The sequence below is a fragment of the Mya arenaria genome, chromosome 9 (assembly GCF_026914265.1).
Source record: "Mya arenaria isolate MELC-2E11 chromosome 9, ASM2691426v1".
Classification (NCBI taxonomy): Eukaryota; Metazoa; Mollusca; class Bivalvia; order Myida; family Myidae; genus Mya; species Mya arenaria.
The window spans coordinates 48104087-48120307 of record NC_069130.1 but is presented as its reverse complement, the minus strand read 5'-3'; the positions used below and the strand labels follow the sequence as shown (position 1 = coordinate 48120307).

At 35.7% G+C, this 16221-nt stretch overlaps 1 protein-coding gene across 1 annotated transcript in view; it reads left to right on the top strand.

Moving 5' to 3' along the window:
* Positions 1–12600, top strand: part of LOC128203566 (uncharacterized) — a 30157-nt gene extending 17557 nt beyond the window's left edge. Inside the window, exons 10-11 of the mRNA XM_052905037.1 lie at positions 8163–8305; positions 11329–12600. The gene's annotated coding sequence lies outside the window, so the exon portion shown is untranslated. The remainder of the gene's footprint in view (positions 1–8162; positions 8306–11328) is intronic.
* Positions 12601–16221: the final 3621 nt, after the last annotated feature.

Below are 16221 nucleotides of genomic sequence, written 5' to 3'. Positions count from 1 at the left end.
TAATTAAAATTGAAAATAATAATCCTAAAAGCACGATTTTTAAAGGATCCATTTGACGTCAATGGTGATTTAAAATTACTGCTCTTTATGACGTCAGTACACAACGTCGCACATGCTTTTTGGTGAAATGTACAAAAGTGCATTTTTTACGTCAATTTTTCCACAAATTCATAATTTTAGGTATGCCAAAAATATATCAATCATGTTATTCCGGTCCGGATCAAAAAATTTGACCCTCGGCCAAGCTGCGTGACCGGTTACTCGGCAAGCCTCGTTACCGGCTTACGCACGTGCCCCGGGTCGGTTTTTATGCCCCCACAAAGTGGCGGCATATAGGGTTGCCCTTGTCCGTACGTACGTCTGTCTGTCTGTACGTACGTACGTCCCGAAGATTGTTTCCGATCTAATTCTTGAAAACTGTTTGTCCAATCCTCACCAAACTTTAAACACATGTTTGTGACCATAATATCTTGATCAAGTTCGATAGTCATGGAAATCGCTTTAGTCATTTAGGAGTTACGGCCCTTTTTTGCCAAAAATACTTCAAAAATATATGTTTCCAATCTAATTCTTGAAAAGTATGTGTCCAATCCTCACCAAACTTTACATACATGATTGTGACCATAATATCTTGATCAAGTTCGATAGCCATGGAAATCGCTTTTGTCATTTAGTAGTTACGGCCCTTTATTTGCAAAAAAAGACTTGAGATTATCCTGAATAATCATTATGGCTTATTTTCTGTGACAAAAAATCGAAGTGGGGGCATCCGTGTCCTATGGACATATTTCTAGTTTCTATCCGTACCGGAAACACATGATAGATACTTATAATCTATAAAAAAAAGGCAGAGCAAATTGCTTATATTGAAGTAGTATTAATAATGCCTTAGATCGAGCAGTGGATATAACTTCAATGGTGATTAGGAAACCATTGCCACAGTAAGCGATTCACATCCATGGAACTTCTCAGATAGAACAGTGCTTATGAACTTGTTTATTAAATTTTTCATTTGTTGTTGTATTGAAACTGAGACAATTAAAGGAAAAACATCATTGCTGATTTTTTAAAAACAAATCTTCCTACATTCAAATATTTAATTTGTTAGTTGAACTAAGGTTAATATTGATTAGAGATTGCTTCAGTTGGATTTGAACCAACCAGGTTTTGAAATAACTCCGTTTATATGCAGTGTACAGTAATGAAATTTCACACAAAAGTTCCTGAGGGTATCTATATAGGCATCTCGTTTCCAAAAGGATTTTATCAAGGTTTGTGTAATTTGAATTTTATTTAAATCTAAAAAAAATGACATTTCATTTTTTTCAAAGATTTGCCTGCCCCTGGCTAAATGCTTAAATTCTTGGTCTTTGGACTGTTGTCTGCAACTTCAAAACCTGACTTTAGGGAACAGGACACATTTTTCTGATATTTTAGCCAGTTTGACTGCAATATCAATAATTTAGGTAAAAATTACATTATTCCCATTTAATACCTGGTAGTTATTTGTTAATTTGTTTTAATTCATGGATAGATTTATTGAAGAGTGTCATGGAAAGCTGAAACTTTTCAGTACACAACATGCAAATTAAGAATTAACTGTGTGGGACGGCTTTGTGAACAAAAACGCTAGGCGGCTATGGTAAGTTGCGTTATGATATCCTTGGGACCCCCCCTCAGATACGCAATGCAATTCGTGTTTCACTGACAGGGATGATAAAATTCCGGATTAATTTAAGGCCTCACGGATCGATTTTGAGATTAATGTAAATCCGTTGAGTTTTTCTGGGGGGGGGGGGGGGGGGGGTACAGGGAGCGATTCGAGCTCAGTTCGAACAATATGGGTACGAATGGTCGTATCCTGATATGACAGACGACGAAGACGAATAAACGGGTATTGGAAAATGGAAAAAAAACGACACCACCAACCTCTAAAAACATCGATTCGTCGATTTAAGGGCATATTTGCCATTTATTTTGAAGAGAAATTCCCGAAACGTTTCTTTTTAAGTTGATAGAAAGTGATCAAACTGAGAATGAATTTTGCGCTATAGCATTATTTTGGACATCCCGATTCGGATTGTGTCATAGTAATCGATTTTTAGCTCACCTGTCACTTTGTGACATGGTGAGCTTTTATGATCGCCTTTTGTCCGACGTCTGTCGGGCAGCGTGCGTCGTGCGTCGTCCGTCAACAATTTACTTAAAAGACATCTCCTCCTTAACCGCTTGGCCAATATTAATAAAACTTCATAGGGATGTTCCTTGGGTGGTCTTCTATCAAAGTTGTTCAAAGAATTCAATTCCATGCAGAACTCTGGTTGCCATGGCAAACAAAAGGAAAAACTTTAAAAATCTTCTTCTCCCAAACCACAAGGCTTAGGCCGTTGATATATGGTAGGTAGGATCACCAAATGGTCCTCTACCAAGATTGTTCAAATTATGGCCCTGGGGTCAAAATTGGCCCCGCCCCGGGGGGTTATGGGTTTTCTCTATATGTTTATAGTGAAAACTTAAAAAATCTTCTCCTCTGAACTTACTTGGCCTAGAGCTTAGATATTTGGCATGATTCATCGTCACGTGGACCTCTACAAAGTTTGTTCAAATTATGGCCCTGGGGTAAAAATTGGCCCCGCCTCGGGGGGTCATGTGTTTTCTCTATATGTTTATAGTGAAAACTTAAAAAATCTTCTCCTCTGAACTTACTTGGCCTAGAGCTTAGATTTTTGGCATGATTCATCGTCTAGTGGACCTCTACAAAGTTTGTTCAAATTATGGCCCTTGGGTCAAAATTGGCCCCGCCCCGGGGGGTCATGGGTTTTCTCTATATGTTTATAGTGAAAACTTAAAAAATCTTCTCCTCTGAACTTACATGGCCTAGAACTTAGATATTCGGCATGATTCATCGTCTAGTGGACCTCTACAAAGTTTGTTCAAATTATGGCCCTGGGGTCAAAATTGGCCCCGCCCCGGGGGGTCATGGGTATTCTCTATATGTTTATAGTGAAAACTTCAAAAATCTTCTCCTCTGAACTTACTTGGACTAGAGCTTAGATATTTGGCATGATTCATCGTCTAGTGGACCTTTACAAAGATTGTTCAAATTATGGCCTTGGAGTCAAAATTGGCCCCGCCCCGGGGGTCATGGGTTTTCTCTATATCTTTATAGTGAAAACTTAAAAAATCTTCTCCTCTGAACTTACTTGGCCTAGAGCTTAGATTTTTGGCATGATTCATCGTCTAGTGGACCTCTACAAAGTTTGTTCAAATTATGGCCCTGGGGTCAAAATTGGCCCCACCCCGGGGGGTCATGGGTTTTCTCTATATGTTTATAGTGAAAACTTAAAAAATCTTCTCCTCTGAACTTACTTGGCCTAGAGCTTAGATATTTGGCATGATTCATCGTCTAATGGACCTCTACAAAGATTGTTCAAATTATGGCCTTGGGGTCAAAATTGGCCCCGCCCCCTTGGGGGGTCATGGGTTTTCTCTATATGTTTATAGTGAAAACTTAAAAAATCTTCTCCTCTGAACTTACTTGGACTTGAGCTTAGATATTTGGCATGATTCATCGTCTAGTGGACCTCTACAAAGATTAACAAATTATGGCCTTGAGGTCAAAATTGGCCCCGCCCCGGGGGGGTCATGGGTATACTTGATATGTTTATAGTTAAAACTTCAAAAATCTTCTCCTCTGAACTTACTTGGACTAGAGCTTAGATATTTGGCGTGATTCATCGTCTAGTGGACCTCTACAAAGTTTGTTCAAATTATGGCCCTGGGGTCAAAATTGGCCCCGCCCCTGGGGGGTCATGGGTTTTCTCTATATGTTTATAGTAAAAAAAATCAAAAATCTCCTCTGAACTTACATTGCTTAGAGCTTAGATATTTGGCATGATTCATCGTCTAGTGGACCTCTACAAAGATTGTTCAAATTATGGCCTTGGGTCAAAATTGGCCCCGCCCCGGGGGGTCATGGGTTTTCTCTATATGTTTATAGTGAAAACTTAAAAAATCTTCTCCTCTGAACTTACATGGCCTAGAGCTTAGATATTTGGCATGGTTCATCGTCTAGTGGACCTCTACAAAGTTTGTTCAAATTATGGCCCTGGGGTCAAAATTGGCCCCGCCCCGGGGGGTCATGGGTATTCTCTATATGTTTAGAGTTAAAACTTCAAAAATCTTCTCCTCTGAACTTACTTGGACTAGAGCTTAGATATTTGGCATGATTCATCATCTAGTGGACCTTTACAAAGATTGTTCAAATTATGGCCTTGGGGTAAAAATTGGGCCCGCCCCGGGGTCATGGGTTTTCTCTATATGTTTATAGTGAAAACTTAAAAAATCTTCTCCTCTGAACTTACTTGGCCTAGAGCTGAGATATTTGGCATGATTCATCGTCTAGTGGACCTCTACAAAGTTTGTTCAAATTATGGCCCTTGGGTCAAAATTGGCCCCGCCCCGGGGGGTCATGGGTTTTCTCTATATGTTTATAGAGAAAACCTTAAAAAATCTTCTCCTCTGAACTTACTTGGCCTAGAGCTGAGATATTTGGCATGATTCATCGTCTAGTGGACCTCTACAAAGTTTGTTCAAATTATGGCCCTTGGGTCAAAATTGGCCCCGCCCCGGGGGGTCATGGGTTTTCTCTATATGTTTATAGTGAAAACTTAAAAAATCTTCTCCTCTGAACTTACTTGGACTAGAGCTTAGATATTTGGCATGATTCATCGTCTAGTGGACCTCTACAAAGATTAACAAATTATGGCCTTGAGGTCAAAATTGGCCCCGCCCCGGGGGGTCATGGGTATACTTGATATGTTTATAGTGAAAACTTCAAAAATCTTCTCCTCTTAACTTACTTGGACTAGAGCTTAGATATTTGGTGTGATTCATCGTCTAGTGGACCTCTACAAATTTTGTTCAAATTATGGCCCTGGGGTCAAAATTGGCCCCGCCCCTGGGGGGTCATGGGTTTTCTCTATATGTTTATTGTAAAAAAAATCAAAAATCTCCTCTGAATTTACATTGCTTAGAGCTTAGATATTTGGCATGATTCATCGTCTAGTGGACCTCTACAAAGATTGTTCAAATTATGGCCTTGGGGTCAAAATTGGCCCCGCCCCGGGGGGTTAGGTTATTCTCTATATGTTTATAGTTAAAACTTAAAAAATCTTCTCCTCTGAACTTGCTTGGACTAGAGCTTAGATATTTGGCATGATTCATCGTCAAGTGGACCTCTACAAAGATTGTTCAAATTATGGCCTTGGGGTCAAAATTGGCCCCGCCCCCTTGGGGGGTCATGGGTTTTCTCTATATGTTTATAGTGAAAACTTCAAAAATCATCTCCTCTGAACTTAAGTTGCTTAGAGCTTAGATATTTGGCATGATTCATCGTCTAGTGGACCTCTACAAAGTTTGTTCAAATTATGGCCCTGGGGTCAAAATTGGCCACACCCCGTGGCTGATGGGTTTTCTCTATATGTGTTGTAGTGAAAACTTAAAAAATCTTCTCCGAACTCACAAAGACAAGTAACGTCTTAATTTAAACTGGAAAACATATTTAGTACACATACCAATTTTCAATATGGGCCACATACAAAAATAATAACAAATATACATATATAGATACACACGTAAAATCAAGTAGTGACAAGAGCTTAGATATTTGGCATGATATATCATCTAGTTGACTTGTACCAATATTGTTCAATCTTTGGCCCTGGGGTCAAAAGATGGCCCCACCCGGGCGGTCATGGGTTTCCTTATATATGTATATGATGAAAACTTAAAAAATCTTCTCCGACGAAACCAAAAGGCGAAGGCCTTAGATATTTGGTATGAAGCATCGTTTATCGGACCACTATTAAGATTGTTCAAACTTTAGCCCTGGGGTCAAAATTGGCCACGCCCCGTGTTCATAGGCTTAGGTTTTCAATATTTGTATATAATGGAAGAATGTGCAATATATGACAGGTGAGCGATTCAGGGCCATTTGGCCCTCTTGTTATTTGGCCGATTGAAGTTTACGCTGTAAACCGTTTCATTATTATTCTCATAATGTTTGAAGCATTGTTCTCAATAAGAAGTGGCTGTTGACCATAATGGGAGGTTCAAATGAAAATTGGTTTGGTTCAAATTTAAAAAAAAAAAACATGAATAAATTTTTTTTAGTAGTAATATATATTACGTTGAGGCAGTCATTTTATTTTCTATTTGAGACAGTTCAACAAAACTTCTTGAGGACCCAGTTTAAGTGAGATTTAAATTCTATAGTTGTAATTTGTATTTCCCCATCCAGGTATGTTGATGGTTACAAAAGTCAGGGATGAAAGACACCTCAGCCAGTGCATCCAGTTGTTCCTGTCAATGACTGACAATTCAATTCATGGGCCATGCTACTCAGATTTATGGCTGAACATGCTCCCTGGCACCACAGTTGTGTGTCTTACTTAAGACACTTGCCAAAGATACAAAAGCTCTCAGCGAATTAAAACTTCAAAGGTGTACAGCATCATACAAGATGACTTACGGAGTGGCTAGCCATTTCAATGATGAACATGTGGAGGAGTTAATGGATATCAGTTTTGTTTCAACTAAGACAAGTCAACAAACACAAACAATGAGAAAACTGTTGCAGCTATTTTTCTGCTATAGAGAAAGAAATAGTGTTGAGACATTTGGCCTCCTTAAAAATCACAAGAACTGATTCTAAATCAATTTTCATAGAATTTGAAAGCCTGTTTGAGAGACTTGAACTGCCATGAGACAATCTAGTTTGTGTGCTTCTGGACTCATGTAACACCATGAGGGGAAAAATTCTGGCTTGGAGACCAGAATACGTCAATGTCCACCATGTCCACAACGGCTACGCTGCCAAAGCATTTAAGTCCCGTTTGGATATTACTTGGAATAAAAAATATAATAATTAATAACATTATATTCTCGTCAAATGTGCAGAAAATGGAATAAATAGTCTAATGATACATAAAAATTGAATAAATACCACTTTTACAATAAACATTTGCAAGCATGATAATTGATATGTTGTTCATTATTATAAATCAAACATCCCACAGTGTAGACTGTTCATACACAGGCATTTGATCATAGCCAGTTGAGTTTTATGGGAAGTGGACAACTGAACCAAAATGTCAGGTACATGTCTAATGCCTGTGACTTCAGGTAAAAAAAAAGAGTAAATTTAACTTTGTTCAAAGACAAAGGTGTTAAACTTCACTGCTAAGATTCCTGATAATTGTTCTGATTGTGGATGTCTCGTGTTGAACATAATTATATCTACCAAACTGAAAGGTGTACTCCTTGAACACTATTCTAAGGCAAAAAAGGGTATTAGAATTCCTGAAATACAGAAAGCTGAACCCCACGCAGATATTTTCAGGATTGGCAACTTGGCTCTGTTATCATCCCTGGTCACTGATCATCCATTTGGGGATTTAGATATGTTACCCCAGCCAACAGGCTGAATGTTAAGTTGTACTCAATACTTAAGGCTTTGTTTTAATGGGAAACTCTATATTGGATTGAAAACACGTTTTTCTAATTGCATTTGCTGTTTGGGACATTAAAGTTCAGTCAGCAACCGTCTACCGGACCGCTAGATTCATCTCTTCCAAAGGGTGTCATAGCTTTCCAGGGGGTTGTGCATTGATTGATTAATTGACTGATTGATTGATTGATTGATTGATTAAGTGTGAGTTTGTTAAAGTGAATTAGTGTGAGACCATAACTCAATGACTGTTGGGCTTTAAATTGTGTCTCCGTCGGCTTACACTTTATTCAGTATTTGACAACTTTTTGATACACTTTTTGTTAATGTTAGATCTTTATGAGGCTACTATCAAGTAACTAGATGCTCTAGCTGTTCATTGGGTGACAAAGGCTGCCCAGTAATAGTTGTTTCTTTTTCCTGAAAAGATATTTCTAGTGAATTGCCTAGTTGCAGTGGTTTTGATGCCACAGAACCAGCACAGCTCCATGACAGATATACATGTTTCGGCATTGTTGTCAGTACTGCTGTATTGGAGGCCTCACAATTTCTGTGTTGAAATGTCATTTGGTACACTTAAAACTGTCTGTGTAGAGAGGCGTATTTCCAGCATAGCTTACATAAGTGCATGGCCATTCTCTGTCATTTTCAGATACACTGTGTTGTGTGTGGATAAGAAATGCAGAGTGGTACCACCAGTCACCTTAGCCACCATTCCCCTCACAGACAAAAGGCTCCTTCGGACAATCCCTGCAGTCTACATAAAGCTTTCAATTGTAGCCCTACGAACTTCAGGTAAGCAATAAATCTGGGCTTCAGGATATCTATGAACTAGCTTTAAGTTCATACTTGATTTGAGCAAAACTTGAGTCTTTCAATGAAATCACAACTGCGACACCTTTGGAGACTAGCTACAAATTAAGGAACCATTATGTGTAGAAATCCTTTTGGGTGATTTAAAATCGGATAGGTAAATTGGATTCTTAATAGTTTATAAGAGGCCATGTGGACCTTTCATTCTTTACTTGGGTAAGAGCAGATTAAGTATGTAAGAAGTTTGGGGATACAGGTGTGATAGTAAACAGTGTTTTATTAGGTATATTTGTTTTTATTTTATCTCAATTTTAAGGTAATGATTGTATGTCTAAGATTTAAGCTAAAAATAGGTCATTTTTCATAACTTTTGCATTTTTTTTTCATGATTCTAATTTGGAAATGCATGATTTTTTAGTGAAAATTCCAAGTTTTTTCAATCATAAACCTCTCAAAATCACATTTCAAATGGTGTGAAGGGACCAAATCAGGGATAAGGAACAAGTATAACCCAAACACTGTAATATGTTCTTTATTTCATGTAAATCTATAGATTATCTCTGTAGAGTTTAGTGTGATCTCCATTTCTCAGAAAATGTAGCTGTCTGAGGGCCTATTCCATCAAGGAGTACGGTATCACTGTCTTTAAATTGCTAATGCGGTACAGTTTTAAATAGCAAAAGTTTTATGGCCCTGCTTGTTTGCAACTCCTCACTCATTTTTGTACAGCGAGAAAAGTAAGGGAATTCTAGAGATTTACTAGAATTATGGATTGTTTTTCCTGACTGAGTAACACAGTATATAAGGAAGAATTTGTGTGTTCACAACTCCTCATTTTTTTCATATGTTGTTTGCAGACTTTATAAACAGAAAATTACTGTTTATTTTTTATACATGTAACATAGATGTGCAAAAGACTAACATTAGAAACATGCCAGAAAAGAGATCACTATGATTTATTTTCACAAAAAACGATATTTTTACAGTTTTAAAGTTAGAACTTGGCAAAAAAAAAATGTTAAAAAAGAATCGAGTTGGAGACTGAGTTCGAACCGGTCGCCAAAATTGCAGTCCAGTGTTGTATCCACTGTGCTACGAAGGCTTACCCTAAACAGTTGGAATATTTAAGCTATATACCTAACTTCGTAATATCACGTGGTAAAGAAGAAAGTAACATTTTGATAAACTGGTTTACTTCCAATCAAATGCAGGCTAACCCTGACAAATTTCAGGCAATTTCAGTTGGCTCAAGGTCAGTTAAAGAAATAAAACAATTCAATATACTTAATCACACCATTGTTTTTGAAGAGCAAGTGAAACTTTTAGGTGTTGAGGTAGATAGTTTATTAAATTTTGATGCCCAGATTTCTAAAATGTGCAAAAAAGCTTCTAAGTAATTGAATATTCTTCAAAGACTAAGCAAATTTTTGACAACCAATACTAAGCTTATTGTCTTTAAATCTTTTATCAGATCCAATTTCAACTATTGTCCTGTCGTTTGGCATTTTTGTAGCAAAACCAAAACAGAAAAAATGGAAAAGATTCAACACAGAGCTTTAAAAATTGATTTTAATGATTAAACCTCAACTTACGAAAATCTTCTTCATCGAGTTCAATTGCCAACATTACATTTGAGTAGGGTAAGATACATTGCTATTGAAACTTACAAATGTCTGTATGGTATCTCACCAGAATATGTTCAAAACCTTGTTACTTTTAAGAAATGTAATTTTAATCTGAGATACGAACACTGTGTAGGCGTTCCATCAGTAAGAACAACTAAATATGGAAAAAACTCTTTCCGCTTTGAGGCCAGTCAGGTATGGGACAGCCTCCCAAAGGAAATAAGGGTCTCCCAAAACTACCTGGAATTAAGAAGGCTGATCCGCACCTGGACAGGTCCCTCTTGTAAATGTTCAATGTGTAATTAATACCTTTTTGCTTTAAAAAATAGAAGAAATTGAGAACTATAAATTGTTGCACTGAATATCTTTTATCCTTTGTCTTAACAGAAAAGCAGTTTTGTTTTCAGTGGGATGGCTTACACCCACTGGACAAGATTATGGGATTCAAATACCAGAAAAGATTTCAGCAGACTTCTTTGACTAAAATAACAACTTATTAAATTAAATTACATGGGCTAATATCTAATTGTGGTTGTTCAAATTTATATAACATCTGTCGAACACATAAAACTACTTGTGTTTTTCTTTCTGCAAGTATTTTGTTTAGGTGTTAAGACTTTACTTTTTCAATTTTTTCAATTAACATTCTCTTACAGTGATAGGTGTAATATCAAAATAGCATGATACATATCATACCTCCTTGAAGCAATACTTGCAAAGTATTTTTCCTATCATGTTAGATTAAGTATAAGTTGTTTTTTGTTTTGTTTTACAAACTACAGGTCAATGTACAAAGCTGCTATTCCCTTGTGTATTTTGCTACTTACAATTTTGCTTCTTCAATGTATATGATTACCCCTTAAGCTATACTGTTGAAACAACTAACCATTTTACAGTGGTATATCAACTAGTGGAACCGTGCGCGTGTGGACTGGCTGCACAGCCAGGAAAACACGTTGGTGTTATCACTGTTCACGATGCTCTAATCCTATTTTCCTATTTGTATTTGTTATTCATTTTGGAAAATAGCTCATTGAGCTAATGTTTCTTGTTAACACATACCCGACTTTAAATAAAGATTCTTGTATCTTGTATAACATCGACTAGCCAATCACGCGTAGGGAATGGGAAAATACTAAAAAAACTGTAAAAACAAATTAATTGTAAACAATGTGGTACTTAAGTTATCAAGTTTCAATGCATTGTACACACCGATACCAAGTTTATGTCAGTTTTTGACAATTTTCATTTTTTTATTTCGCTATTTCATCATACGGAGTACAGCCTCTTTAATAGGATAGAACAGATATGGTAAATCATTGCAAGAAATTATGACATAAGTGATGCCTTTCTTGTTTTAAATCATTTTTGTGTTTTAAGGTAAAGAACGCATGGATGATTTCCTGGATATGGACAAGACCCACTCCCTGCAGGGATTCAGCAGAATAGAGCAGTATTGAAAAACAAGAACAAAACTTTTTTATGAACACAAAAAACCTTTGTTAGAATAACAGAGGAAAAAAGCAGCAATGACGATAAACTGAAGTGATTGGAGTTTCACCACGATATGATACCATATACAGTCATCAAGTCGGTCGGTCTTGCAGGTGGTCTGTGCAAAAGTGCAAAAAGTTTGTGCGCAAACCAAACTACTTAGACTTAAGTTTTCAAGATTCTGTCTTTGAACTTTAAACATATGTTTGCATGAAGTGAAGATGTATTTGACATATTTATGATATGGATCAGTCCAATATTTGATAGAGCGGGGAAAGGATTCTTAAAAATCTTGTGATGCAAACAAGTAATCATTTTCAAGACAATAATGAATTATAAATATTTAAAAGATACATACTGTGGAAGAACTTTTTATACATACTTATTTACATTAGTTAATAAAAATCTGGACTCAGTTTGATCTGTACCTAGCAAGCAATAATATGCAAAAAAAGTAACTTTATTATTCATATGAATTTAGTCTGATGACTTGAGTAACAGGTGTGAAATAAATAGCACAACAGCCACCTATTTGTTTGACTGACCACTGTGCACACACTGTTATATATAGCCATGGGTATTAATGTGACCATTAAAGCTGCACTCTCACAAATTGACAGTTTTGACCTTTTTTGTGTCAGAATCTTTATAATCATATAATGATAACACAACTTAGGTCCTTCCAGGATTAGTGTGTCACTTTGTATGTAAATACACGTGCAAGTATAAAACTGACAGGAAATTTTGGATATTTGCTCAGTAACCACAACATTATGTCATACTTGTTGTATTCATCAAAAGCTAATGTAGCTTTAAAATTTGTGTACAGTTTTCCACAGTTTGTCAACTGCATGCTGCATTGTTGCTACAGTTATAGTGAATTTCCATAAAATTGAGATTGAGTTTCAAAGAGACAAAACATAAATCAGTCAACAATTCATTAAATGGAGGTTTATTGCATTGATGAGATATTGTTGCACCCAAATCTAGAATATTTGAGCCTTAGGCCATAATAATACAAAAACCTTGTCATATGTACACAAACATCATTCAATATAATTATTTTAAGAGATTTGGTAACATGAGTGCTTAATTATAACATTGTGTCAAAGTTTGTGAATGTTCGTTTTGGATGTTCAGTAAATATTTCTAGATCAATTCCGGTGTTTATTCTTTTCTAAAATCATCGTAGGTTTTCCACTGACATGGACAGGCATAGAATAGCATAAAGTATGAACAGAGACACCAGTATCTTCCATAACCCTCAGTTTTACTAAATGTTTATAAACATAGTATGATACAATGTAACATGAAACAGTATTAGAACTTAATACAAGAGTGAACAGTACAAATACAATTGGAAAGTTGGAATTTATTTTAACAATACAATGTAAGTTTCTATCAGTTATTCTATCCCCACCAAAGGCAGATGGATATTCTTTCAGTGTTGTCTGTCCGTCCCTCCTCCCCCCTGTTCGTTCGTCTATAACACTTGTTTTTTGTCCCGAGCCATATCTTAGTACTTGATAGTAAAAATTTGTTGAAACTTTGAATGAATGTATATTTGATAAGGTAAATTATGTGTTAAGAGCTTTTACATTCCACTAATGTATAGCAGATTTATGGCCATTTGGAACTTGATAATGGCTATTTCTTTAAGGAAAATTTCCACCATGAGCCATATCTTAATACTGGTGGGTATCACTTTCCATAAGGTAATATACAGCAATGGGAATGATGCATGTCAAACGCGTCAAAATCTATATATTTATGTATAGTAGAGTTATGGCCCTTTGCCTGTGACAAAAACATGTCCAATCAATAACTGATGAATGGTTAAGTATAGTGTCCTCAAACTTGGTAGTTTGTTGATATTGACAAGTAGATGACCCCTATTGTTTTTGATGCCAATATGATACTTTAGGAAGTATTTTTTTCTCTAATTAATGTTTATCACTATGCCGAAATTTGACCCCCAATTTGAAATCATTTATATCCATGGGTCACAATTAAAACAAGTAACCCAATGAACAATGTTCTTTAATCATGAGCTTACTGTTTCAAGCGTTTACAGACAAATTTAACAAGCACAAAATTTGTATTTAGCATTTACAGTTTCTATTTGATTCAACTGGAAGTTCTTTTTAACCATAATATATCAAATATTAAGTCACCATTCACTAGCGGGATGAGAGGGGGCGTAGCCGGCGCGCACCCCCTCTAAAATCGTCCAAGTTTACTTTTTATGTCAATATAAGAGGAGAAGAAAATAATAAAATACGCCCATACATGCATCATTTCCGACTAGAAATTGTTAAAATTTTCTTGATTTAGTAACCCCAAACCCACATGCAAACGCCCCTAAGTTACGCCCCCTCTAACGTCAATTCCTGGAGACGCCCCTGACCATTGAACGAGCTGGTCGGAAAAAGATTTCCGATGAATATCCTATTAAATTAGCAGCCCTCCCGTTTCGACTGGTCATTGTTTCGGGATTCATTACAAACAATTATGAACAATTTCCATTACTAAGTTGTCTCTTAAAGCTGCACTCTCACAGATATACCATTTTTACAACTTTTTTATTTTTGGTCTTGGAAAGAGCAACTTTTTGCGTAAATATCTACAAACCAATGATATAAGATTTGACAAAATAGTTGATCATAGATTTTCATATTTCCGTTCGAAAATTAATGTTTTATGGCTTAAACCGTTCATTCTGGACGAGGGGCTAATTTCTATGCGGCTATCCATATTCATAAAATTGAATAATTTCATTCGGTTCTAGGGACTATTTTCTATATGAGGCTATCCATGTTTATATAATTCGACAATTTTCATTCGGTTCTAGGGACTATTTTCTATATGAGGCTATCCATGTTCATATAATTCGACAATTTTCATTCGGTTCTAGGGATTATTTTCTATATGAGGCTATCCATGTTTATATAATTCGACAATTTTCATTCGGTTCTAGGGATTATTTTCTATATGAGGCTATCCATGTTTATATAATTCGACAATTTTCATTCTGGACTATAGGGACTAATTTCTATATGAGGCTATCCATGTTTATATAATTCGACAATTTTCATTCTGGACTATAGGGACTAATTTCTATATGAGGCTATCCATGTTTATATAATTCGACAATTTTCATTCGGTTCTAGGGACTATTTTCTATATGAGGCTATCCATGATCATATAATTCGACAATTTTCATTCTGGACTATAGGGACTAATTTCTATATGAGGCTATCCATGTTTATATAATTCGACAATTTTCATTCGGGACTTTAGGGACTAATTTCTATATGAGGCTATCCATGTTCATATAATTCGACAATTTTCATTCTGGACTATAGGGACTAATTTCTATATGAGGCTATCCATGTTCATATAATTCGACAATTTTCATTCGGGACTTTAGGGACTATTTTCTATATGAGGCTATCCATATTCATAAAATTGAATAATTTCATTCGGTTCTAGGGACTATTTTCTATATGAGGCTATCCATGTTCATATAATTCGACAATTTTCATTCGGTTCTAGGGACTATTTTCTATATGAGGCTATCCATGATCATATAATTCGACAATTTTCATTCTGGACTTTAGGGACTATTTTCTATATGAGGCTATCCATGTTTATATAATTCGACAATTTTCATTCGGGACTTTAGGGACTATTTTCTATATGAGGCTATCCATGTTTATATAATTCGACAATTTTCATTCGGTTCTAGGGACTATTTTCTATATGAGGCTATCCATGTTTATATAATTCGACAATTTTCATTCGGGACTTTAGGGACTAATTTCTATATGAGGCTATCCATGTTCATATAATTCGACAATTTTCATTCGGTTCTAGGGATTGTTTTTTATATGAGGCTATCCATGTTTATATAATTCGACAATTTTCATTCAGGACGAGGGACTTCTTTCTATGGGGCTATTAATATTTATATTATTTGATAATTTTCAGTATTGACGAGTGGCTAATTTCTATATGAGGCTATCCATATTTATTGTTACCAACAAACTTTTCTCTCGCTAATCGTACTCTATGTTTTTGATCATTTTTTCAGGAAAAGATTGTATGTGTCTTTTCTGTCGATGAAAATAAGAAATCTCGAAATAAAAGTACCCAAATAGAAAAACAGTAATCTGAAACTCAACACACACGTTGTTTTCAGAGAGCTCAAATTATGTTTTTGGCTGATAAATGGCCATTAACTGTCAAAAGCGCAATCAACTAAACTGAAGTATTTGCCCATGCAAATTATTCAACAATAGATCAAAATTTAAACGAGGTAAAGTATAAAGAAAATATTAGACCAAATTTTATTTTCCTCAAATACTTCAAAAGCAGACAATCATAATATTGATATATAAGATAAGACACAAAGGGTACTATATATTTACACAATGACGAGCCCATAAGGAAAACCACACATTGTATTACGATCAGATATAACATACTTTCACGTGTTAAAGGGTCAAACAACGATTATAAGCATATCTTTTGAAATAATCACAAAATGCTTGTTTCAATGATAAAGAAATTTTATTTAAGAAAAATGGCTAAATGGGTAGCATATAAATGGCTGAATGGGTAGCATATGATATTTGAGATTTTGTCAATGCATATTTATGTTACATGTACATGTCTTCTTCATTTTTGGACATAATTGTTTACTCAAAAGATGTACTATGTAGTGAAAGTTCTGTATACATCGATTAAAATAATCTGAACTACGCACACATTTCTGCT